A 27,398-nucleotide genomic window follows, 5' to 3' on the forward strand; every position below is an offset into this window, starting at 1 on the left:
TGAAACATTCTTCCTTAAATGTTAATTTTCTGGAAATGTAGGTACAACCTATAAACGTATTAAGTACTTGAACATGTTATTACCCCAACTTCGTGAAATTGACCAATTGACACGTTTTCATTTGTCAAAAAAACTACTTTAAATGGAAGGGGTGCCTTTGATTTGATGGCCTGTAAATGCGCAGTTCGACGCGAGACAAACCTGAGACAAGATTGTGTTTCTGCGCATGAGTTTAGCAAGCCAACGTCTCCATGACATCCCCTACAAGCGTGATCGGGGATTTTGATTGGAGAAGCAGTTTCTCCCTATACTGTACTGTCTTTGCTGCAGAAACCACACCACCTTGTTACAGCCGTGGTATTTATCTCTTTAAGAAAATGGAGACGCCCACAAGCACGTGATTTGTCTTCATCCAATGTATGACTTAAAATATAAAAACTGGTTCAAACCGGTTTCTATCTTATATTTTACATTCGGTCATTATTTTACATTCACCATTGTTGCATTGCTAACGTGGCTAGAAGAGCTTAGTAAGATAGCCAACAACTCACATTTAAAAAAAATAATTGTGTTGCAATTCCCGAACAATCATCAACATGCCTAAAAGAAAGGTAAGGAATCCTTAATTTTACGGCTAACAAATATATTTGTATTATTATTATTTTGCTTGCATCTTGGCGTTTTTAAATTGCATTTGGTCTCTTCATCAGTACTGTATGTCGTCGTTTAGAAATGGCGGCAAAATGGGTCATCCTCTCAACGCAGTCAAATATATTCCTTTAAAAAAAATACTATTACGTAAGAAATAAGGTGTAAAGATATTAACCATATTTATTAAGATTATTCGTCCTACATTGAGCATACCTATGACTAGTCTATGCACTCAAAAGCTAAGTACGATTTGTGCATCACGCGCTTGGTGCTTCTTGGAAGTTGTGCAGAAGCTCGCGGGGCTCAACTGCGATATTTCATACATATAAACGATTTAACTATTAATATGTGTAGTTCAATGTGCTGCCTGTGAGCATCTCGGTGTCTAGTTTTCTTGTCATTTTGAGGCAGGCTTGAATCAGTGAGCCACAAATTGGTGGGAAAAGATGCTTGGTCGTTTTTCAATAGTTTGCACCCGACGCAACGCTTAAATGCAATCATATGAATCCTCTACTTTACCAGCTAATACTAATTCCTTGCTAATGCATCCCCCCCCCCCCCAACTAACATTAGCTGGAGTTAACGTTAACTTCAGTGCGTTTACACTGGCACTGAAAATTTCAACGTCAGGCTGCCATCTTTGCATAGCCAACATTAGTTAGCATCTCTAATGTGAATGCGCAAGCAGCATATGCGCGGGTGCTTTTCAATGACCTTTTCTATTGGGTTTATCGTTGAACCTCCACGTTATAAATTTTTTTTTTTTTTTTAATTAAACACATCACTGCATCTTTAGCCGCATTAACTTCGTCGAAATAATGTTGCTAGGTAGATTTATTGAGCGCGAACTTCATCTTGTTGACGGCTGTCGAGCGCGAATTGACGCAAAACAAAGGAAGTGCCAAGCGCGCCCGACTGTTGTGACAGGACAGATTTGAATTTGAATATGCGCGGGAATTCCTTCGAAGTCAGAAGTAGCCAAGAACAGCGGAAATGTAGGTCATAAAAATGTATGGCTCTCTCGCCCACTGTGGTGTATGTAATCCGTTATGCAAAATATACATTATACAAAAGCCCAGCATGTTCTCTGGGAATGTGATGCTTCATTTTGATCAAAGGGGCCCTCTATAGAATAAGAGAGGGCAACAATGGACACCTGCTCCAGTTATCTTACTTTTTGAAAAGGACCTATGCTGTACTATGATACATTAGCTACATTTGTTTATTATTCCGCGTATTTAAAATTTGCTTTCTGAATTAATTTGCTCTCAGTTTCTAAAGATTTTCCTTCTGCTTTTTCTTATTTTCAGAGTGCTACCAAGGGAGATGAGGTATGCATACAAATATTCACAATATTAATTCTAAACTGTTAGCTTGTGTATTCGTTGTAATTTTTACACTTTAACTGAACTACAACTTATAAATGCTGTATAGGATGTTCATAAAGTCTTGAGCAATTAGGTCTACATAAATGCTTCACGGATCATTTGTTAACACTTATATACATAAAGGGTGATATGAAAGGTTGGTGCTTTGCTTATGAATTGTAATTTTATATCATCTTTATTCATTCAAAGTTGTAGTTTGTTTAAAGTGGGATCGTTATAGTAGTAACTGAGTCATTGCTAGATATGTAACATGTGTTTCTTTTTCAGCCTGCAAGACGTTCAGCACGTTTGTCATCTGTAAGTAGTACCATTGACATAGGATACTTTAGGATCTGTACATTTCTTTTTATTGCAAACTCATGTCTTACTTACACTAATTACCGTCTTATTATTTTTTTTGCAGAGACCTGCGCCAAAGCCGGCTGCCAAACCCAAAAAAGCGGCAGCACCCAAAGTATGTTAAATATTTGTTTAATCTGTCTTTTAATAAAGTTAAACTTGGCGTTCTTCAATGTGCTGTTTTCGCATCTAGAGTTTATTAGCGGTTGTGTTAACTCTTAGCCTAAGCGTTATTGATTCATGACCTTTGGCATCAACTCAGAAGTTGTCCTATTTATTATATTGTTTAACAGCCACATGAGGGAAAGCATCAGAAAAAGAATCTCAAATATTTGGCACTGCTGAGCATTTGACAAGATACATAACATCTTGAAGGAAGTGAGAGGGGAGAGAATCCACTTACTCTTTCAATAGTCAACAGTGGCAAACGTGTTTTTTCTTCTTCAGAAGCCAGTCAAAGGAAAGAAGGCAGCTGAGAACGGTGATGCCAAGGCTGAGGTTTGTGTCCTGAAATGATCTGTTTGCCATCTATTCAATGTGATTCTTCTCCCCCATTAGGGTTTAGATTTGGTTTGCTTTAGGATGTACATGACTTTATCTGCAATTCATCAGTCACCCTTACCACAAATAAACCACAGTGTCCCTTAATGGGGATGTGATTCATTCAGTCCACCTCTACATGCATTACTTATTTGATGGGCGCTCAACTCAATTATGTGTGAATTGTGGAATGATATTAACCAAGCAGTTCTGTGGAAATTGTTATTAAGCTGTTATTACATAGAACCTCTGGACGCTATGTAATCTATTTGCTTTCTGCCCTGCTGGCATAAGTTAGTGCATGTAATTGAATCGATTTGAAGAAAAATAACTGCTCTTTAGGGGAGGGGGGATTATATTCACAACAACAATACAGTAGGCCTATGGGGTTAGATGCACTTAAATATAGGTATTTAGTTAGTTTCTTATTTTCTATTATCTTGAAAATAACAGCTCAACGGTAACTTTCAGTTTTTTTTTGTTTTAATTATTTTTGTAGGTCTGAAATAAGTCCATTTCCCTCCCATTTCTAGGCGAAGGTTGAAGCCGCCGGAGACGCCAAATGAAGAACTGTTTGAAGTTGTGATCATTCTGTGTACTTGGTGACTGTACAGTTTAAAATAAGTATTTTTTACCAAGTTTTTTTTATATTAAAAGATATCATTTATAGTTCATTGTGGGCTTACATTTGACGTAATGAAGCTGTTCCAAGGGGTTGTCACGTTCATATCCATTTTTTTATGCCTTGTTTAAATGAATACCGTCCTTATCCAGTCAAAGTTTTAAAAACCACACAAAAAAAACTTCTAACCCTGTTTTATTTTTTTACTGCTGAATGTTATTTTCCAACGTAAATCTAAACATTAAAGGCAGCTAAAGTGTGTTTCTAAAATGTTTAAGAGGAATAGGGTTTTTGCCACTCCTTTTAGTTTTTTATTGTACAAGTAATATGAATTAATTACATACCAAATGTTTTGAATCAACATCAGATCTTCTCATTCAGGAGACAAAAGACACCGTTTGAAAGTAATCACTAACTTGTATTAGGTCAACACACAAAATGAATAATGTGAACTTAATCATTTGTTCTATTGTTTATTTTATTAAATTGTTCTGTAAAAACAGTGGAAAGAGCTATTGTGACGCCTATGAAATTTTAAATGTTCTTGAATAAAATGATAAAAAGGCTATTTTTGCTTAATTTAGACATCAATATAACATAGCAAATCATTATTCAGCAAACATTCTTTGTCACAGTTGTTGACATGCTAGTTTGCACAAATCTACACGTTTTCTAGATATGATACTTTCCTATTGGGCAGGGACAGCAACTGCTGTCCTCTCCTTCCTGTAAGGAATATACATAGATAAAATCCATCCCTTTGATGCCCATAAAGGTAGTGCATGGTTTAGGGGTTATACAGTGCACTAGGAAAGTATTTCAGGCCACTTGACTTTTTACACATGGTTACGTTACAGCCTTATTCTAAAATGGGGGACACGTATATTAGTGTCTAGTTTGCGAAACAGACGCCTCACAAGTCCTCAAGGAGCAGCTCCATTAAATAGTATCTGCAAAACACCAGTCTCAATATCAACAGTGAAGAGGTGACTCCAGGATGCTGGCCTTCTAGGCAGAATTGCAAAGGAAAAAGCAATATCTCAGACTGGGCAATAATACAGGAACTCTGCCTAGAAAGCCAGCATCCCGGAGTCGCCTCTTTACTGTTGATGTTGAGACATTTTGCGGGTACTATTTAATGAAGCTGCCAGTTGAAGACTTGTGAGGCGTCTGTTTCTCAAACTAGACACTCCAATGTACTTGTCCTCTTGCTCAGTTGTGCACCTGGGCCTCCTCTTTCTATTCTGGTTAGAGCCAGTTTGCGCTGTTCTTTGAAGGGAGTAGTACACAGCGTTGTACAAGATCTTCAGTTTCTTGGCAATTTCTCGCATGGAATAGCCTTCATTTCTCAGAACAAGAATAGACTGACGAGTTTCAGAAGAAAGTTATTTGTTTTTGGCCAATTTTCAAACCCACAAATGTTGATGCTCCAGACACTCAACTAGTCTAAAGAATGCCAGTTTTATTGCTTCTTTAATCAGTACAACAGTTTTCGGCTGTGCTAGCATAATTGCAAAAGGGTTTTCTAATGATCAATTAGCCTTTTAAAATGATAAATGTGGATTAGCTAACACAAAGTGCCATTGGAACACAGGAGTGGTGATTGCTGATAATGGGCCTCTGTACGATTATTTAGATATTCCATTAAATATCAGCTGATTCCAGCTACAATAGTCATTTACAACATTAACAATGTCTACTCTTTCTGATCAATTTGATGTTATTTTAATTGACAGAAAAATGTGTTTTTCTTTTAAAAAACAAGGACATTTCTAAGTGACCCCAAACTTTTGAATGGTAGTGTAAGTCTACTCAATACTTTGTTGAAGTACCTTAGCAGTTATTACAGCCTAGAGTCGTCTTGGGTATGACGCTACAAGCTTGGCACACCTGTATTTGGGGAGATTCTTCTGCCGACCCTCTCAAGCTCTCAGGTTGGATGGGGAGTGTTGCTGCACAGCTATTTTCAGGTCTTTCCAGAGATGTTCGATCGGGTTCATGTTCGGCCTTTGGCTGGGCCACTCAAGGACATTCAGAAACTTGTCCCGAAGCCACGTCTTGGCTGTGTGCTTAGGGTCGTTGTCCTGTTGGAAGGTGAACCTTCGCCGCAGTCTGAGGTCCTGAGCACTCTGGAGCAGGTTTTCATCAAGGATCTCTGTACTTTTCTCCGTTGATCTTTCCCTCGATCCTGACTGGGTCTCCCAGTCCCTGCCGCTAAAAAACATCCCCACAGCGTGATGGTGCCAGGTTTCCTCCAGACGTGACATTTGTCATTCAGGCCAAAGATTTCACTCTTGGTTTCATCAGCCCAGATAATCTTGTTTATCATGGTCTGAGAGTCCTTTAGGTACCTTTTGGCAAACTCAAAGCGGGCTGTCATGTGCCTTCCCTCTGGCCACTCTGTCATAAAGGCCGGGTTGGTGGAGTGCTGCAGAGATGCATACGTTCCCGAATGCACTAGAATCTGACTAGATTTCAATTTGACATGAGACATCAGTGTGATATCTTTTAGCCTCCAATAGAGGGCAGTGTCTGACCAGAATTAAGGGACTTTAGTCAGTGGCTTGCCTGACCACCAGATGGCTTTCTTATCTCCAGCACTTTAGAATTGACAGAAGGAGAGACCTGTTAGTGTTTTCAATTTACATACATTGTACTTAGAGTTAATATACATCCAACCATTTGCATCCCAAACTTTGCAACATCAGCATGGCTAGGCTCTAACACATTTTGGTAAATTAGAAGGATAGCCTCCCCATTCCAATGTGGGAATTAGGAAAAAATAGCCGAAGCAAGTGGCTATATCTTTTCAACCAAATAGGAGAGTGTATGATGTGCCTCTCCCTACAGTGGGATGTCACACACAGACACAACACTCGCTCCACTGGCAAAAATATGTAAACCTGTGAGTGTCGCTATCCACAACACAAGCCTATACAGTACAAACCTGAGTCAGCGGAGGACTGTACAAACAGTCAGCAAAGAAGCAAAACATTGAAACATGTGGCCTTGACGCTCCACTGTCTTTCTGGTAAGGGATAGTGAAGGTGCTCTCTATCGCGCAGGTCTCACACATTGTACTGGTGTGCCCTTTTCAAATACTGTAGGCCTATTGGAATTCCCAATAGTCAGGAGGCACTTAACGGACAAGAAACGGGAATTAACATGAAAACAATGTGAAAGCAGACTTTTCAACTGAAAAGAAACATCCACTGTAAATATGTTCTGGAAAAACAACTAGCGAGACACATCACAAGGGATGGCAGTCCATCTCCACCCTGCAAACCTCATCCGCTGAGTTCATGTGACGAGCATGAAGGGTGAGGGGATGGCATCCTCAAAGACAAACGTTAAGCTATACACATAGGCCTACTAGCAGTTATTTGAGGGTGACTACCCAAATGGGACTAGCTGTGAAGAGGAGGGTGTGGGAAAGTTTCTCACAAGGAGAACAAATTATGGGGAGGGGAAAGCAACCTAAAAGGAAAGAAGGAAGGTGGTGGGGTTCTGAGAGTTCTGCAATTTGTTCTAGGATAGTGTTGACAAGAGGAATGGATATGAACATTCCAAATGTATTTAGGTCTATTTAAGCAATAAGGCATGAGGGGTTGTGGTATATGGCCAATATACCACAGCTAAGGGCTGTTCTTTTGCACAACGCAATGTGGAGTGCCTGGATACCACCCTTAGCCGTGGTATATTGGCCATATACCACAAACCCCTGAGGTTCCTTATTGCTATTATAAACTGGTTACCAACGTAATTATAGCAGTACAAATAAATGTTTTATCATACCAGTGGTATACAGTCTGATATACCATGGCTGTCAGCCAATCAGCACCCAGTTTATAATAATGTATAGCTTCTGTCTTCCATCACCATGACATTAGACCAGTGTGACACCAATCAGGCTCCTTGAGAACTGGAGTTGCCCAGCCCTGCGTTAGACAAGAGTTCAACTACATACAACTAGCCTACGCAGCAGAGCACTAAACTAACCATTTGTGTGCTAAATGTCTGTATGTTGCTCGTTGGGCCAATAACCTATCTTCAGTCAATGAAAGCAATACTCCAACAACAGTCAATCAATGATGTAGCCTATAAACCGAAATAAAAACGTGGGAACCTCAAACGCAACCACATCAACCAAACACGGTCTGTTTCTGTTTCATTAGGGCTACAACATACATTTCATGTATAGGACAAACTTATTAATGACCAATAAAGAAACGTTCTTTCTCTGACTAGAAATACGTGTTATCGATCACACTAGGCGAGCTGAGCACATTCCATTCAGAGGGGTCTGTGTGACTTGTATGCACACTTAAATGTCTTGTGCACTCATGGCTCAGATTGCCCCACCCACCTCATGTATCTATAGGCTGGCCTGGCTTCCTATATAGCTTGATTACGTGACCATCGTGTGCTTGTACTCCCTCGTTTGAGCACATTTCAACCAGCTCAATCCGAGCACAGTTGCAGGTCAGTTCAATCTACAACTTTTTAAATGACATTTTTGCACGTAAATTAGTTTGTGTCCACAATTGATTTCCAACTGTTTGTAATTGGTTGACTCAATTATTAATTAACTAACAATGGAAATGAGCACGTACTGGAGGGGTAGAAAAATTGTTGTTTTAACATTTTTGGGGGGAAAGAACTGATTCTTACGCCACAATATGACTTGGTTGGTTAACAATATGGATGGAGCAGCTAGGCAAAGTTTTATTTTATACTTTTTTTTTTACTGATTTTTGTAATTAAAGTATAACCGTTCAATGGGATAGATATTATTGATTGGTTAAATTATCTCTTCATTTGGAATTAATATGTGTGGGTTTTAATTTGGTGATGGAGACACTTAAGCTGTTTAGACAGGCAGCCCAATATTGTTTTTCTCACAATTTTATATTTTGACCATCAGATCCAGTTAATTAAAAAAGATTTGACGTAATAGACGGCAGACGGAAGGGAGGCTTCTACAGATGCTGTTACTGTATCTAAAACATCAGGTGTACGCCGACTCCTGCTAAGTAACTAATGCAAAGATTTAAAGCGCAATTATGCGTTTTTTTCTCCAGTACATTGCCACGATTGTCAGTTATTTAGCTGCCCTACTGATCTCAGTGCGTCCTTGCTGGGATGACACAATCAATCTACTGCCGGAGAATACCAACACCAAACACATTGGCTCACCGTTCCACGGGAGCGGACAGTAAGTACACAGCATATCGTAATATTCTGAATAGTGGCCAAGTATACCTCGCTCCCCATTCCACTGAACCATTTTGGAGTAACAAACAAGTCCCAACATTTACTGGAAACTGTTAAACTACCTGTTCACTACCCTCCGGCTCTCCTCCGGGGATGTGCAACTCAACCCTGGGCCTAACTTCACCGAGCCAGCGATACTCACCGGAGTGGAACGCAGTGGATGGGATCCACTGATCGTCGCCGCTGCGGAAGTGGGTGAGTGCTATGGTCCCATGGTTTCTCTCGAGTCACCCGGCTCCAAGTTGGATTTTGACTCTCCAAACATATCCAAGTCGATATACGCGATCCCTGACTCAACTTCTCGCACGCGATTAGTTCCTGCATCCAGTGCAAGCAGAAGGGATAATTCATTGCACTACCGAACTGGCCCAAACACAGAAAATTAAACTTTTTTTTCAATGTGTCAATCACTCGAGTTATCTGGGACCCACGAGCTAAGCCCAAGGGACTAAAAAGGGGGCACTTGAACATTCGCAGTGTCACTCCAAAAAGTGATATATTCAACATCTTCTCACAGACTCCAACCTTGACTTCCTCTGCCTTTCAGAGACATGGCGCCATTTAAAATCTTAAATGCTGCTCTGATTTCAGGAGAGACAGGATTGAAGGAAGAGGAGGGGGTCTGATGATTTACATTAAAGAACATATCCGATGTAAACAAATTGAGGGGTCATGTGATAATGAACTAGAATGTATTGGCCTAAACATTACACTATCTCACCAAATGTATTTGACCCTTATTGGGATGTATAGACCGCCTTCTACCAAAAGTGTTTTTTTGATCAGTTTAATAACATGCTTAGGGAAGGTGACTTTGGGGAAAGAGGTCATCTTAATGGGAGATTTTAACATTCATTATGAAGACAAGTCTTGTAGGAAAACCCTCAAACTGATCACTAATACCTTTAACCTTACACAGCTAGTTAAGGGGCCAACCAGGGTGACTTGTTGCTCTAAAACACAGATTGATCTGGTGTTCAGTAATTAAACCAGAGAGCGTGCCTGACTAAATCATTCAATATGGTTACTGAGCTATCTGATCATACTCTGACACTTATAGCCAGAAAGCTTTCTAAGAACAGGTTTAACCTCTACTGTTAGGTATTCTGAGTTGACCAGGCTTTCTAAGAATTATTAATTATTTTGAAAACGTAATTAAGGAAATGAACTGGAATGATCTCTTGTCCTATACAGATGTGGAAGCAAATACTTAGGTTTTTCTATCCACAATCCAGACTACAACAAATGGCTCCCTAAAGAAAATCCAATCCAAACTTGGCCAAAAGAGCACTATTCCTTGGCTAAATGGAGAAATATGCTAACTGATGAAAGAATGAGATCATGCTCTAAAAATATCCTTAAAGTACAAATTAGAGCATGACAGATGTAGGTTTACCATGTTGAGAAATAAATCAGACAGGCCAAGGCAAACACATTTTTATTAACATAATTGGTGCAGCGAAGGGAAATTCTAAATTGATCTGGGAGAATTAAAAAAAAATATATCATGGTGAATGACAATCTAACACAGGATGCAGTCACAATAGCCTTCAATTCCTACTTTGTTGACTCTGTCAGGGTACTGACACAGAACCCCTCCACTGGTTTCTTGGGCTCAGTGCTAGTGAATGACACTCAACCTAAGGGAGGTTTCTGAGTCAGAGTGGAGCAAGGTGATTAGGTCACTAAAGAACTCTAAAGATGTGTTTGGGCTGGACTCTACCTTTCTTACAAACTACATTCACTCATTGGCCCCATTACTAAGGTCACCAACACATCTATTGGTCAGGGGGTGTTTCCATGGGTCTGGAATTTGGCCATAATCACCACAATCTTTAAATCGGGTGACCCTGCTGACGTGAGTGACTACAGGCCCATTAGTATACTACCTGTGGTGTCAAAGGTTGTTAAAGTGTGTAGCAGAACAACTGATTGCCCACATCAACAACAGCCCTTTCACATTACACTCCATGCAGTTTGGCTTCGGAGCAAAACACTCCACAGAAACGGCCAACTGCTTTCTTCTGGAAAATGTGAAGTCCAAGATTTTTTTTAAATTTAACCTTTTAACTAGGCAAGTCAGTTAAGCACAAATTCTTATTTATAATGACAGCCTAGGAACGGGGGTTAACTGTTGTGTTCAGGGGCAGAACAACATATTTTTACCTTGTCAGCTCTGATTTGATCTAGCAACCTTTCGGTTACTGACCCGTTGCTCTAACCACTAGGCTACCTGCCGCCCTGTCGGACAACGGGGGCGTTGTTGAGGCTGTGGTTCTGGACCTAATGAAGGCTTTTGATACTGTTAACCATGAGGTTCTCCTCACAACGTTGTCCAAGTTCAACTTTTCCCCCGATACCTTGAGATGGATGAAATCATACCTTGAAGGCAGAACTCAGTGTGTGAGCAATGAGCTGTCTCCCACTCTTAGCTATGATGTGGGCGTGCCCCAAGGGTCAATACTGGGGCCCCTCCTGTTCAGCTTGTACATTAATGAGCTGCCTTCTGTATGTACTGGGCCTGAAGGTCAAATGTATGCAGATGATACAGTGATATATGTGCATGTGTAACCGATGTGAATTGGTTAGCGGGGTGCGCGCTAATAATTTCAATCGGTGACGTCACTCGCTCTGAAGTAGTTCTTGAAGTAGTTGTTCCTCTTACTCTGCTAGGGCCGTGGACTTTGTTTGACTATTGAGGTAGCAAAACTGTAGTTCAAATCTATGATACTCCCCCACTTAACATACTGCTTGCTGTACAACATTTAAACCCAGTGTCTGTCTATGAACAGGCGCTTGATAGGAAGCCCAATAGCCATCACTGTTACATCCTCAGAAAAATCTTGTGCAATACACCGACGCATGTTTTGTATTCAAGATCCTAAATGCCTGGCTTCCCATCCACTCAGTACTTTTGTTAAAAAGAAAACCCAAACATATGGCAGCAGATCCACAAGGTCTGCCATGAGCGGTGACTGTATTAGTTTCCTTATGGAAAAGCACCTTTAGTCAATCTGCTTTCTCTGTGAGCGCTTTCCATGTTTGGAATACACTGCCATCAGAGACACACAACTGCACCACCTATCACACTTTCACAAAAACATGAAGAGATGCCTAAAGGCCAGTCAGACTAGTGAACATAATCCCTAGTTGTGTATTGCCGCTTTCCATGTCTGTTGCTTGTGAGGTGTGGAAACACTGTTGCTTTCCATGTCTGGAAATGGATTTTGTCTTGTTGCTTTTTGTGCTATGTTGCTCTGTCTGCATGCTACGTCTTGCTTGTCCTATGTTGCTCTGTCTGCATGCTACGTCTTGCTTGTCCTATGTTGCTCTGTCTGCATGTCCTATGTTTCTCTGTCTGCATGTTACGTCTTGCTTGTCCTATGTTGCTCTGTCTGTATGCTACGTCTTGCTTGTCCTATGTTGCTCTGTCTGCATGCTACGTCTTGCTTGTCCTATGTCTTGCTTGTCCTATGTTGCTCTGCGTGCATGCTACGTCTTGCTTGTCCTATGTTGCTCTGCGTGCATGCTACGTCTTGCTTGTCCTATGTTGCTCTGTCTGCATGCTACGTCTTGCTTGTCCTATGTTGCTCTGTCTGCATGCTACGTCTTGCTTGTCCTATGTTGCTCTGTCTGCATGCTACGTCTTGCTTGTCCTATGTTGCTCTGTCTGCATGCTACGTCTTGCTTGTCCTATGTTGCTCTGTCTGTATGCTACGTCTTGCTACGTCTTATATACATGTGTATATATATGTCCCAATGCCCCAGGACAGTGATTGGAGACATTTACCTGTGTAGGATGGGACTTTAAACGGGTGTCCTGACTCTCTGTGGTCACTGAAGAGCCCATGGCACTTATCGTAAGAGTAGGGGTGTTAACCCCGGTGTCCTGGCAACTAGATTTATTAAGTAATGATTTGATGGCAATTGATGCATTTCATAGGATTATTAAACTCTTGTGTAAATGTCTTCAGAAAACATGGTAAATCAATAAGGTTTTACTACATTTGTTAGTTTAACTGAAAAAAGTACTACTATATGTGTGAATACTGTAACAACTGTAGTGGTAGTTCACACATGCAAGAGGCAGGTGGCAGCAGCAATCCTCCCTTCCAGGTTTGAGGTGGCGGTATTGGGGCTTTGACTGGGAAATGCTGGGAGAACAATGGGGTGATTAAAATGGCACTGGCATGTCTGGAGGGGAGGGTCACATAGGGTGGGGTATGTGAAATTCAGTAACACCTTTTCCAGTTAATTACATATGGGCATAATTTCACACGTGGGTGTTTGTCATTGGAATTTGCTGTCTGTTATGTTTTAAAATGTACAATAGGCCTATGTTTTTTTAACTAGGCAAGTCAGTTAAGACCAAATTCTTATTTACAATGACGGCCTACCAGGGAACAGTGGCTAACTGCCTTGTTCAGGGGCAGAACAACAGATTTTCACCTCTCACCAAGTTCACCTCTAGGCCTGTATGGTTGCATCCATGGACTCTGTGTGTGTGTGTATATATATATATATATATATATATATATATATCTCTCTAGACCATCTAGTCATGTGTAAGTTTGACCTTTTTGCAGGACTAAACTGATTAAACCCTTCACTTTGATCTCTGGTTAACTTCTGGTGCTGTATCTCCGATAAGACTATACGTCCCCCATCCACGCCTCCCACACTAGTCGAGAGTGCGTCATATGGTGATAATGTATTGATATGAGATTCCTAGAAGCATCATACGTTATGTGATCTTTACATTTTCATTAATTAAGCAATGTAATCAATGTCTCAATGCCAATTGACGATTGATTGTCATCACACGCCCTTTGGTTTTGATTGACTTCGAATGGCTTGTGCTAATGGTCTTGATTGTCCAAAGGCCTTGTTTACAAGCCACACTGCAAAGACATGTAATGGAAGTGGTGGCCCTCCCTTTTTCAGAGCAAGACTCACTTCAGATTAGGTGCATGTGCCACTTCTGGAAAAACTCCCACAATTTAATTTTGGGCCTGGGACTCCTTCATGCACAGCTGATGGCTTGCCTGTGAATCACGACAATCACAGACATAGGGGGCTTGACTGTGCGGGTTGTGGTGATGCTTTCCCCTCTTGATGAAGGATTAAATTATTCTGACTTTTTTTTTTTTTTTTTTTTTTTTGCAAGCCCCTTGACCAGATCTGATTTCCACTCTACGCCACAGAAACGAGGAGAAGCCAGTCAATGCGAGCATGCTCTACGTCGGCATGGCTTATCGCTGCTCGAATGAGGAAATTATGGGAACTACAGTCATGTGAAGTAGAGGGAAGGTCTTAAGGGGAGAATGGAGATTACAAACCTTTTAAATCGATCAGATTTGTAATGCTGCTACGGAGCCGTTGCTGTCAGATCGGTGACTGAGGAGAGAATGAAGCTCTGACAGTAGCACAGTCTCAGCTGCTGATGCCTCTAGCGCTCCCCATTGTCAGCCCACGTCACTCAGTGGAGAAAAACAACTTGGAGTTTAGATGGGAACAGTACTGGTAGTGGGAAGATGGGGGGGGAGGAAGGAGCTTTAGAAGGCTGTCATTGGCTGTGAGTTTGGGGGCTTGCTGTATGTGCTCACATTTTTACTGCTCTTGAATCAGAGAGGGAGTGATTGAATTCTGCAGAAATATCCTCCGCCTACAACGTAAAAACACCAAATAATGCATGCAGAATTAGGCCGATACCCACTAATTATCAAAATCCAGAAAAGAGCTGTTAAATTCTACAACCACCTAAAAGGAAGCAATTCCCAAACCTTCCATAACAACCATCACCTACAGCGAGACTAACCTGGAGAAGAGTCCCCTAAGCAAGCTGGTCCTGGAGCTCTGTTCACAAACAAACAGACCCCCACAGAGCCCCTAGGACAGCAACACCAATTAGACCCAACCAAATCATTACATTTTGCCTTCACAGAAGCAAGATTTGTGACTTATTGCAAATTGTAAATGCAACCCATATTTGATTTATTTTCCATTTTGTACTTGAACTATTTGTACATTATTACAACACAAATCACTCTAAGTCAATCACACTTCTGTGAAATCAAACTGTCCAATTAGGAAGCAATACTGATTGAAATCATTACTTGACACATTGGAAAGAATTAACAAACAAAAAACCTTTGCAAGGAGGAGCAGCACTGCCAGAGCTCTGCAAAATGACCTCCAGCAGGCCACAAATGTGCATGTGTCTGCTCAAACGGTCAGAAACAGACTCCATGAGGGTGGTATGAGGGCCCGACGTCCACAGGTGGGGGTTGTGCTTACAGCCCAACACCGTGCAGGACGTTTGGCATTTGCCAGAGAACACCAAGATTGGCAAATTCGCCACTGGCGCCCTGTGCTCTTCACAGATGAAAGCAGGTTCACACTGAGCACATGTGACAGACGTGACAGAGTCTGGAGACGCCGTGGAGAACGTTCTGCTGCCTGCAACATCCTCCAGCATGACCGGTTTGGCGGTGGGTTAGTCATGGTGTGGGGTGGCATTTCTTTGGGGGGCCGCACAGCCCTCCATGTGCTCGCCAGAGGTAGCCTGACTGCCATTAGGTACCGAGATGAGATCCTCAGACCCCTTGTGAGACCATATGCTGGTGCGGTTGGCCCTGGGTTCCTCCTAATGCAAGACAATGCTAGACCTCATGTGGCTGGAGTGTGTCAGCAGTTCCTGCAAGAGAAAGGCATTGATGCTATGGACTGGCCCGCCCGATCCCCAGACCTGAATCCAATTGAGCACATCTGGGACATCATGTCTCGCTCCATCCACCAATGCCACGTTGCACCACAGACTGTCCAGGAGTTGGCGGATGCTTTAGTCCAGGTCTGGGAGGAGATCCCTCAGGAGACCATCCGCCACCTCATCAGGAGCATGCCCAGGCGTTGTAGGAAGGTCATACAGGCACGTGGAGGCCACACACACTACTGAGCCTCATTTAGACTTGTTTTGTGGACATTACATCAAAGTTGGATCAGCCTGTAGTGTGGTTTTCCACTTTTAATTTTGAGTGTGACTCCAAATCCAGACCTCCATGGGTTGATAAATTTTATTTCCATTGATAATTTTTGTGATTTTGTTGTCAGCACATTCAACTATGTAAAGAAAAAAGTATTTAATAAGAATATTTCATTCATTCAGATCTAGGATGTGTTATTTTAGTGTTCCCTTTATTTTGTTCTTTTGGGACTTCTGTGAGCGTTATGTTTACTGTTAATTTTTGTTCATTTCACTTTATTCTTCACTTGCTTTGGCTATGTTAACCTATGTTTCCCATGCCAATAAAGCCCTTAAATTGGAATTGAGAGAGCGATTAGGTCATTTTTGCAGAGGGCTGCTGCTCTAGCTCTCTCTCCCCAACCCATCCCCCTTTTGTGTGTTTTCTTAGCCTCTGTCCCTTTCTTCCTGGTCTGAAAGCGGCTCTTAAAAGCAGGCATTTTATAGCGTGATCCGATGCCATGTTCACTGCAAAGATCATGACCCAAAAAGGGCTGGGAATTCCCATGTCATTTGAGAGGATGTATTGATTAGGGTGGATGTCTTCTCACTGTACTCATATATTTTTTTAAATAGATTTAGCCGAGATCCAAACCTCGACCTCAAAACATTCCAGAGTTCCAATTCCCAAAAGTGGTTTACCAGACAAGTGTCCCTGATTTTGTCAATTGAATTACATTGGATAAATTGATATCGGTATGTTATTTTATTAGTTTTGAGAATGTAGACAGAGAACCTGTTCAAAACCATAGATTGGATTACTTGAATGGAGACCCAACAATCAGATTATTTTAAGGTTGTTTATCGGACCCCTGCTTTGCTGGCAGATTTAAAGAAGGCTTTTGATTGGTCTACTGTGTGATATTGGCCACAAGGTGATGTAGCTGGCTTTGGCCATGAATCTCTGTAGTAACACGTCTTTGATAGTTGAGTAGTGAAGGAACCCCTCAAAGATATAGAACTCATCAAGTAGCATTGCCCAAAAGGACATTGATCTAGCATGGCGTGATGGGATACTACTACAAGGTTGTGAGGTCATTGTCCATCAACAGTATGGATGCCGAGCAATGCCATAATTTGGCATGAAGCCATGAACATAATTAAAAGTAAGATTATGGTGAAGACTCAACGATGAGGTGGAGTCAACATTGGTTACATCATTGTTTGGAGGATTTCTGGAAGAGAAACGGCAAATATTAGCCCAGTGAAATGGAAGGAGCTTATGTAACACAGGCTCTACAATCATAAAGGCGAAATGACCCACTAATGTGAATGATGTTGTTCTTCCAAGTCAACATGAACAAGGAGTGGTCAGTTCTGGAAGGAAAATCCTATATTTCTGCTACTGTTGGAGAGAAGGCAGATCAACGTTGTTACATAATCCAATGCGTTGACACACACGTTTCCTTAGACGTGTGCTGTTAAGCTTATAAACACTTTTTTTTTCTCTCTCTCTTTCCAATGTGTTGGCTGGATGAGCAAATACCATCTGACAGGTCACAGAGTTTTTATACTATTGTGGTGGGGAGGAGGGTTGGGCTTGAGTGTGTTAGAGCGCAAGCCACTGAGAGTGATGCATTTTGACAGCTGTGTGTGTGTGTTGGGCAAGTCTGCAGATCTGGTTGGGTGAGACTGGGCTATATAATAGGGCGGAGCATAAAGCCGAAGCTTTCTCCGTAGTTCCAGTCACACTGTTGGGTACCCAAACTACCAGGTGCTCTTCGGTTGTCTGGGCGCTAGATGGTTGGAATTCAGACTGGCTAGTTGGAGTAGCAGCTACAAGATCTTTAACACAGAGCCTGTGGAAGGTGTGGAGGATCCAACAGTTTTTTTTATTTTTTTTTACGACTACATTCCGGACCGCTTTTTGCCCAGGAGCAAGTCGGAAACCCGAAATTTCTAGTAATTTTTTTGTTTGTTGGCGCATTCCTCCTTTTTGCTGCCTGAAAAAAAGGGTGTAATCACAACCAGGTTGGCAGATGTATACCTCACATGTTTCTACCTTCCCTGCACACTGCCAGCTTTTCCCCTGGCCTCCCCAGTGAAATTGTTGTTATTGATGCAATGTTCACGGATTGGTGAACTTCGACATAGGACCCATGTTATTGGTCATGGAGAGATGCATTTAGATGATGGCATAACGAGTTAATTAGGATCTATTTAGTGTTGACCCCCCCCCCCCCCCCCCCCCAATGTTTTTCGGGTCAAGTTCACGGCTTCGTGAATAGCATCATTGCTGCCCTCGTCAGATCTAGTTCAGATGTGCTGATTGAGATCATTATTAAAACATTTTTAAAGGTTCTGAGAAACTGTGTCAGGTCCAAAACCAGACCAGATGTTAGTCCTGACGACGGTACTTTTTTCTGGATGGGTTTGTCTGTAATGAGACTAGACTGCACTGACCGGATCAGGGAGACTGGGTTTGTTCTTAGTCTTCGCCTCAGGCAAGAACTGTTCCCTTTCTCGAAGCCGTTCAAATGGTTTGAGTTTATTTGCAAGCATAGAGAACGGCCTCGTTTCTCATAATGCCAGTCTGTCGCCGGTATCAAACTTGAAGAGCGGCTTTGGTTTAATTTGTAAGCACATTTCTTCTTCTCGCCCCCCTCAGTGTTTTAACAAAGTTTAGTTTGACGCTATTGTTTTCTACTTGGATGGTTCTGAAAACATCAGTATGCCTCTACACATGGGATGAATTATGGTTTCCTATTGGCTTAGTGGTCAGATGGAGTGACTCCATTATCTCTTTCTCTGCAGGTCTCCAGACCAGAGCTGCATCAACACACCGAAACAAAGAAACCAACCCCAGACCCACTACAGACATGATCATCAGACTGGGCAGACTGACACCTGGATACTTCCGCCTCCTACAGGTTTGTAAACTATTGATGACCTTTTCGTTTTGGGTGTGCCTAATACTGTATGAATTCATGGAAATATATTGACGATTCTGTCTACTTATTGAAATGACTTGTTACGGTGAGTCAGCACTGAATGTTGTAAAGATGCAGTCCATATGGAAGCGTCAACACTTGATTGTAAAAAAAACACACAAAAAAACATTCAATTTCAGAAAAACTGATTACCAGTGTTGTGTTGCAGATACATTAGTAATCAATCATCTGGACACCATGTCCGATCCCACCCAGTCAATGAAATTCCTATTCTCCCTTTAACAGTTCTGTATTTGCTGGTCTTTAGGCTCGAATAACAATGGCCATGACCGATTTTTTTTTTTATATTATTTATTTATTTATTTTTTTATTTATTTTTTTCAATAGAGTACTTGTTGACTTAGGAAATGCCAGCTCAGATGATTCACTTGACTTGGAATGTAAGAGCAGTGAGACGAGGTTTAACCCCCCCTGGCTCAGATGTGGATGTAAGTGAAATGAAAAATGGACCACTTCAGAGTATTTGAGTGTTACTCCAAGGCCATGGGTTCCCTGCTCACACCCAGTAGCTGAAAGCAAATTAAAACTGCCTCTCTAATCCTCTTAAAATGTAAGTTGTCTTCCCCCTTTTTTCCTGAGTTCTACTGTAGACTCTAAACGAGGCATGTGACCAGTTGTTAAAACTGCATTACCAACACTAACTTGTCAGTCCATGTTGAATTCAGCCAGGCGGGAATCTGGGCCTGGTGTATAATGGTAGCCGCTTTCCCCAGGACCCCCCCATCTGACACCCACAATCTGCTTTCATCAACAAAGCCACTGATATGATTAGCATCGACGCTAATGTTGGCGATAGTATTTCCTCCCCCTTTTTGTTCCTCCTCCACCGCAATAATCCTTTACAGTCATGAATGTGACGCATGTCGTCATTTGTGTAAAGTGTTTTCTCTGTTATTTTTACTAATTCGGAAAACAAAGACCCCAGTACAGACTTTAGATGAAAGTGACTCGCTGTTATGTGAAATTCCACATGACAATTGATTTCCTTTGTAGTTGGAGGATTTGAATATGTGTGATGGAAGTGAGGACTTCTCTGCATTCTTGATTGGATTTATGATGGTTAAAATGCTTTCAGATACAATAAGTTATCCATGTGGTTATTAAATCAATACTCTCCATTAGTGAGATAGCTTTCAGGTGGGCATAGGCAATCAGATGTCTCTAACATCCTTATTGGAAGGGAAAGTGGGGAAACCGAGTCAGTTCAACTGAAATGTGTCTTCCGCATTTAACCCAACCCCTCTGAGCCCCAGACCTCTCCAATCCCACTTCCATATATATACACTATAGATACAAAAGTATATGGACACCCCCACAAATGAGTGGATTTGGCTATTTCAGCCACACCCATTGCTGACAGGTATATAAAGTCGAGCACATAGCCATAGACAAACATTAGAATGGCCTTACTGAAGAGCTCTGTGACTTTCAATGTGGCACCGTCATAGGATGTTTGTCAAGTCAGTTTGTCAAATTTCTGCCCTACTAGAACTGCCGCGGTCAACTGTAAGTGCTGTTATTGTGAAGTGGAAACGTCTAGGAGCAACAGCGGCTCAGCCGCGAATTGGTAGGCCTCACAACCTCACAGAACGGGGCCGCCAAGTGCTGAAGTTCATAGCGTGTAAAAATCGCCTGTCAGCGGTTGCAATACTCACTACCGAGTTCCAAACTGCCCCTGGAAGCAAAGTCAACACAATGGTCAGGAGCTTCTTAGGCTTGCAACCGCACCATGCGCAATGCCAAGTGTCGGCTGGAGTGGTATAAAGCTTGCCACCATTGAACTCTGGAGCAGTGGAAACATGTTCTCTGGAGTGATGAATTACACTTCACCATCTGGCAGATGCCAGGAGAACGCTACCTGCCCGAACGCATAGTGCTAACTGTAAAGTTTGGTGGAGGAGGAATAATGGTCTGGGGCTGTTTTTTCATGGTTCGGGCTAGGCCCCTTAGTTCCAGTGAACGGAAATCTTAATGCTACAGCATACAATGACATTCTAGACGATTCTTTGTGGCAACAGTTTGGGGAAGGCCCTCTTCTAGCTTGATAATGCCGCCGTGCACAAAACGAGGTCCGTACAGACATGGTTTGTCGAGATCGGTGTAGAATACTTGACTGGCCTGACCTCAACCCCATCAAACACCTTTGGGATGAATTGGAATGCTGACTTCGAGCCAGGCGTAATCGCCTAACATCAGTGCACGACCTCTCTTGTGATCTTGTTGCTGAATGGAAGCATGTCGCCACAGCAATGATCCAACATCTAGTGGAAAGCCTTCCCAGAAGCGTGGCTGTTTTTATCGCAGCGAAGGGGGGACCAACTGCATATTAATGCCCAGGATTTTGGAGTGAGATGTTCAACGAGCAGGTGTCCACATACTTCTATCCATGTAGTGTAGTTGCTATCTTGCGGGTGTATCCAGAGGCCTTTTTCACTGAAGATATGGCAGTGCTCTCTAAACGCCTGAGCTTAAAATGGATTCCTATCTTATTTGCTTTGAGGCCCTCCAGGGATAATGGAGTGCAAAGAGGGAGACTGTATTGTCCACACACCCTCCTGATGTGAGGGAACCTTCTGCACCTGCCCTTTGGTATAGCGTGCAAGGAGTTTGGTCTCGTGTACCAAGAACATAGTGCCCCCTTTTTTGCTAAAATCTTTCCTTGCCCTCTAAATGTTTAATAACTGTTCTAATCACAACCCTGGGCACATGACAGGGCACTGTGGAACGCTGGTGGTGTTGGGGAAGTTGTGTTTTTGGTATCGTTTATGAAAGGAAGAAGCTTTTATTACCTCTTTTAATTTCTGTACATTTTCATGTTTCGTCACATTCAATTATCTTTGACTTAGGCAAAATTTTAGACATTGGTTTTTTCAGATATTTTCTCCGACCCATGCATTGATCATTCGCCTTTTGTGTGTTCGCTCTAGAGACAGGTGGCGGGTGAGGTGCAGACCCAGCCACAGGACCGTGTGGTCAACCAGATAGCCATGATGCTGGCCATCATGGGCCTAAGCCTGTCCTACTACAGTGCCAAACGGATGACCGAGAAGGTCCAGAGGCTCCAGAAGAGAAGAGATCCCCATACCCCCTGAAGAGCCCCCCCCCCCCCCCCCCCATGCGCCAGTCTGCTTTGAACCTGGAGAGAAGACGAACCAACGCAGAGATGTTGTGGAGAGGAGACATGGAGATGTCGGTGTCCAGAACAACACCTTTTCACAACCAATCATTCATACTCACGTCGTTCACACACTGGAGTTTTACTGGGATCACTCTCAATGCGAGGAGAGTTTGGGGGCTGCTGCTTTTAAGGGTATCTTGTTAATTTTTCACACCAATTTCTGTGTGTGTGTGAAGAAAGGCCCACGGTGGGGTTCGTGTGGTCCTGATAAGGGGGGGGGGAGTACTACCAGCTGTCTATGGTAAGGCTGGGCCTGAGCTTTAGTTGTTGCCAAGGTACATGCGTGCAAGATGCCATCAATACTGTTCTGCACTAAAAAGGGATAGAAAAATGCCAAACTAATTATTCGAATGTAATGTGAAACGTGCCAGTGCTCCAAGCATATGACTGCGTGTAAAATAACTGAACAGTAATTATTTTTTAAGGGAAGGCTATCTGCATTTGAGATGTATCTGGTAATGACTGAAGGCGGGCCCATAGTGTGAGGAGAAAGTAACCCTCGTAGGTTTTTGTCATTTCTTATTGTTAAATAAAAGTGAGCCATGTGAAGTAGGTGTGGAGGAGGAGTCTCAAACTGGTCAATAATTCCACACATGTTTAATATCTGTTAATGTCAGACACAAAAAAAAACTGTGAAAGTGAAATGCAGTATTTAAACGTTTTAGGAACTTGCTTATCCAAATCTATGAAAAGGCACTTTATCCAAATAACACCTTTGTTTTTCCCACAATGTTTCCAGTTTAATCGATTTGATTCTTGATAAAGAACGTTGGCTTTCTTTAAAGAACTCGATCTGCAATAGCTACTAGGTGTTACCACAGAATATTCGAACTTCAGTAAACGTTGCATGGGTGTGCAGCTTTTAATCTCTACATAAAACTTAAGATTTCATTAATACTGTCACTTTTAGTTTTTTAAAGAATTATAACATGAATGTATATTTCTGTGATGTTTCGAAAAATCAAATAAAGCTGTGACTTGAATGATAAGAACAGTGGCAGTTTAGTGATGATTTTTAAGGTGTTTGGGAATTCTGGAAAAACTGACGTGAACAAGCTCCATTTTATCACAATATTTATCTTTCGCTAAGGGAAACTTCTCTTAATCTCTACATTTCTCTGTGAAATGACGCTGTTGCCACACCAGTTCAGCTCAATAGCTGCTTGGTTGGATTTGGCATATTAGACTGTGTCGTAGCACCACTTCCTGTATCATAGGGTGTCTGCAGGAGCATGATGGCTGCACAGAACAGGAAGTGTTCAGGCCTCCAAACAGCCGTTATATTTTTCATAACTGGGGCATCTGTATCTGTCTGTAGTCTCTGTACCAGTCTGCCCTCAAATCCGTAGCCCCTGCTGCACCACTTTAACAGTGGTGGCAAAATCACAGGGCAATGTTTTAATCTATACTGAACAAAAATATAAATAATTTCAAATATTTTACCTAGTTACAGTTCATATAATGAAATCGGTCATTGGAAATAAATTCATGAATTCCTAATCTATGGATGTCGCATGGCTGGGCAGTCTCTGGCGAGTCTCACTTGGGAGACTGGCCCACCCACTGAGTTGGAGGCGGCTTATGGTAGATAAATTAATATTCAATTCTCTGACAATAGCTCTGGTGGACAATCCTGCAGTCAGCATGCTAATTGCGCGCTCCCACAACTTGAGACATCTGTGGCATTGTGTTGTGTGACAAAACTGCTAATTTTAGTGGCCTTTAATTGTCCCCTGCACAAGATGCACCTGTGATGATCATGCTGTTTAATCAGCTTATTGGTATGCCACACCTGTTGGGTGGATGGATGGATTCTTTTGGCAAAGGAGCAATGCTCACTAACAGGGATGTAATCAAATCTTGTGCCCAAAAATGCTTTCTTTGCATATGGAACATTTCTGGGATCTTTTTATTTCAGCTCATGAAACATGGGGCCAACACTTTACATTGTGTTTATATTTTTGTTCATATATTTTGCTGTAACTGTCAGACAGTCACAAATTTAAATTATGTTCTCCAATGGCACTCATTTTAAAATGTGTACAGATTATCCTCTACAGGATCAGTGTCAATCTGGGATGGTTGAGCTACCATAGGCTAATATGATTAGCATGAGGTTGTAAGTAACAAGAACATTTCACAGGACAAAAACATATCTGATATGGGCAGAAAGCTTAAGTTCTTGTTCATCTAACGGCACTGTCCAATTTACAGTAACTATGACAATGAAAAAATGCCAAGCTATTGTTTGAGGAGAGTGCACAGTTATGAACTTAAATGTATTAATAAGCCAATTAGGCACATTTGGGCAGTCTTGATGCAACACTTTGAACAGAAATACATTGGTTCATTGGATCAGTCTACAACTTTGCACATACACTGCTGCCATCTAGTGGCCAAAATCTAAATTGTGCCTAGATTCCCAAGTCATATATTGGCCTTTCTCTTGCATTTCAAAGATTTTTTTATTTTTTTTAACCCACAAAAAACGTGTTTTTCTTTTGTATTATCTTTTGCTAGATCTAATGTGTTATATTCTTCTACATTAATTTCCCATTTCCACAAACTTTCAAATGGTATCAAGAATATGCATATCCTTGCTTCAGGTCCTGAGCTACAGGCAGTTAGATTTGGGTGTGTCATTTTAGGCAAAACATTTAGAGAAAAAAGGGTCAAATCCCTAAACAAAATCCATGTTTTGAGATCTTGCCAGCCCAGTATATTTGAGGGATGGAGGTAGACTCATGCACCAGTTAAGCATCAGCAATTCTGAGGCCCCTCCTTGTCTGTTCCATGTTATCTCTACAGAATGTTCTCTTCTATAGCTGGGTAGACTGTATAGAAGCTATGCGTCTTAGATACTTATAGCATGGCCATGTTCGGGAGGGTGAGAGGGTAGTGGTGACTGGTGAGGACTTCAGATAAGAGGGACAGGGGTTGAAAGCTGTTTGTGTACGGTTTGTTGATTCACAAGTCCAGTTCTTTATACAGATTATTTTGAGGAATGCTGAAGAATGTCAGTACTAAATAAGAAATTTTTTAAATGGCGCCATCAAGAGTTGGCACAATGGATCTGAGGAATAGTTTATTTCCTCATTGTCCCCCTCCTAAAGTTTAGGATGATGAGTATTAAGGAGAGATATTGAGCTCTGAAAACATGTGAAAGATATAAAAATGTTTTTATGATCAAAGGATCATTGCTTGCTTGTTGGCTTGCTTGCTTTTAAGTGATGTTTGTCAGAACTAGGAGAAAGTATGTGTTGTGTTAGAATGTTCCATGTTGAATTTGTGTTCGAATAGTTTAGGTTTAACCTGTCACATAATAGAGAAGTCTGAATTGTCATTGTTTTGGTTGTCTTTTAGAAACCAGTCTGATAGATTAGCCCCTGTTGTTTATGCCCAAGCCACCAATAGTAGTAAGGGAACTGTTAACACTTTTAGCAAAATATTGTCGCTTTCCCCCCCGAATCATCTTCAGTCAGGCGGATAGCTTGATCAACTGGGGATCACACCAAAATCGCTCTTGTTTATTCATCGCAAGCCCAGAGAAGGCAGATTGGAGCCTGCTATTCTGCATGATTCCTCCTTAACGAGTCAGGGCGGGGGCGAAAGCTAATGTTAGAGAATGCATGCTCATTGCTCGCTCAGACGCTCTCTGGCAGATGTGATGCCCTGTGACAGGCCAGAGACGGGGCCTCGTTGGGTGACACGTGCCCTTCTGCCCATGGCACGAGATCCTCCCCCTCCGCCCTACGTCCTGTCTCGCCCATCACTGGGCAAAAACACCACTTTGGTGTCTCCATGACGCAAGCCTGGAACAACAAACCTAAAAGAAGCGTTCTCATTGGCTATCCGGTGATGCGTCACAGAAATCAGCCCAGATATGAGCAGCAGAGACAAAGGGATGGGGTTCAGGTTGGTGGGGGAGAAATTCAGGGCTGGGGAAACATCTACTGCTATTATGCTCCAACATGTTTCTTTTTAACCATAAGGGGAGGGAGGAGGTCAAAGAATAGCACTAAGGAGAGAAGTGAGAACAAAGTGGTCTAATTGTAACAATTCTTGAGGGATAGGATTTGTAAGTTAAGGTTCGAGAAATGGCTTTGTAGATGTTTTGTAGGTATGTAAATTCAACCTCCGATTTCACTCATGTAAAAGTGGCTTAGCGTTTGGCTAAAACTGTCCATCGCATGAAGCCAAGGTGTAAAACGTGCAAAGATCATTATGAAAAATGCATCCACCTATGTTTTTATCCAATCATTGAAATGCATCCACTTATGTTTGTATCCAACACATTGAACTATTTCTAAATGAAGTAACTATCCCCAGACATTGCAATATGTGTGAATGGTATAGATTTTGTGGTTGCAACGTCAAAAGTTTGTTCTCTGTTGTAGTTGTGTAAAAGATTCAGCCCAAACAGAGCATTGGAGTTTGAATGAGGAGTTTGGAGAGAGTTTTGGGGGAATTTGGTTTGTATTGCCAACACTGAATAATCCACAAGGGTGTCTCTAGGCGGTCTCTAATTGTAAGTCACTCTGGATAAGCACGTCTGCTAAATGACAAATGTTTCAAATGGGCCTGTCTAGCTCATTAAGTATCGGTCTTCCTCTGTTAGCCCAGCCTCTTTGGCACCAATGTGTGTAAGCACCATATACACCACCCCAAAAGATGGGATGGAGGAAAGGGTGTGTGTTTTCTGCAAATGCTTTGTGGTGCCTGAGTGGGTTGGCCAACCCCAGTCCCTTTCCCTACTAAATTATTTGTTGTATTGCTAGTCCTCTGTTTCTGTGATCATTGATTCTAGTCCTGAGTTTTTGTTATTTCAAAATTGTAACCTGGCTCAAACAAATGGATGAAGTTAACTAACAGCTACTGGGACAGTGAAAAGGCTTGCAAAATGAATACCACTCAAAAGGACACAGTATCTGCTCACAGACATGTACTTATTCATTCTATAAATGTTTTATAGGACCTTTTTATTTTCACATATGCACCCTCGCACCATCTGGTCAGTCTCTAGAATCCACAGCACGTTGATGACACCTTAATTGGGGAGAATAGCTTTGTGGTGATGACTGGGGCGGAAACAGTGAAATGGTATCAAATACATCAAACACATGGTTTCCAGGTGTTTGACGCCATTCCATTTGCTCAATTCCGGCCATTAATATGAGCCGTTCTCCCCTCAGCAGCCTCCACTGCTAGCAGCAGTGTGGTGGAGTTGAAGAGATGGCGAGATGCACGTGTCGGGCTGGTGCATGTAATGAGTTGGGCTAGAAGTGGGGTTAGTCAGTGCCCGGGTTGACAGTTTGCCAGTGTTGTGACTGCAGTCTGCCACTCTGTCCGGAACACACTGAACTGAGCCCTTCTTTGTCCTTATAGGATGTTATTCTTTAGGCACCAAGTGAAGAAGAGGGACAGAAAAGGGGAG

General features: G+C 41.9%; 2 long non-coding RNA genes across 3 annotated transcripts; both read left to right on the top strand.

Moving 5' to 3' along the window:
• The first annotated feature begins 455 nt into the window (after positions 1 to 455).
• Positions 456 to 4,106, top strand: LOC115141198 (uncharacterized). 2 transcript variants are annotated; one of them, XR_010458466.1, is made up of 5 exons: positions 456 to 611; positions 1,962 to 2,336; positions 2,443 to 2,493; positions 2,826 to 2,876; positions 3,418 to 4,106. It is a non-coding gene; the product is annotated as an uncharacterized LOC115141198 (long non-coding RNA). The 2 variants fall into 2 exon arrangements; XR_010458467.1 differs by having other exon boundaries at positions 3,452 to 4,106.
• Positions 4,107 to 7,922: 3,816 nt separating this feature from the next.
• LOC115141199 (uncharacterized) lies at positions 7,923 to 22,947 on the top strand. Its single transcript, XR_003865338.2, has 4 exons — positions 7,923 to 8,022; positions 8,622 to 9,009; positions 18,590 to 18,705; positions 21,714 to 22,947. It is a non-coding gene; the product is annotated as an uncharacterized LOC115141199 (long non-coding RNA).
• Positions 22,948 to 27,398: the final 4,451 nt, after the last annotated feature.

Source organism: Oncorhynchus nerka, linkage group LG14, assembly GCF_034236695.1.
Source record: "Oncorhynchus nerka isolate Pitt River linkage group LG14, Oner_Uvic_2.0, whole genome shotgun sequence".
NCBI lineage: Eukaryota > Metazoa > Chordata > Actinopteri > Salmoniformes > Salmonidae > Oncorhynchus > Oncorhynchus nerka.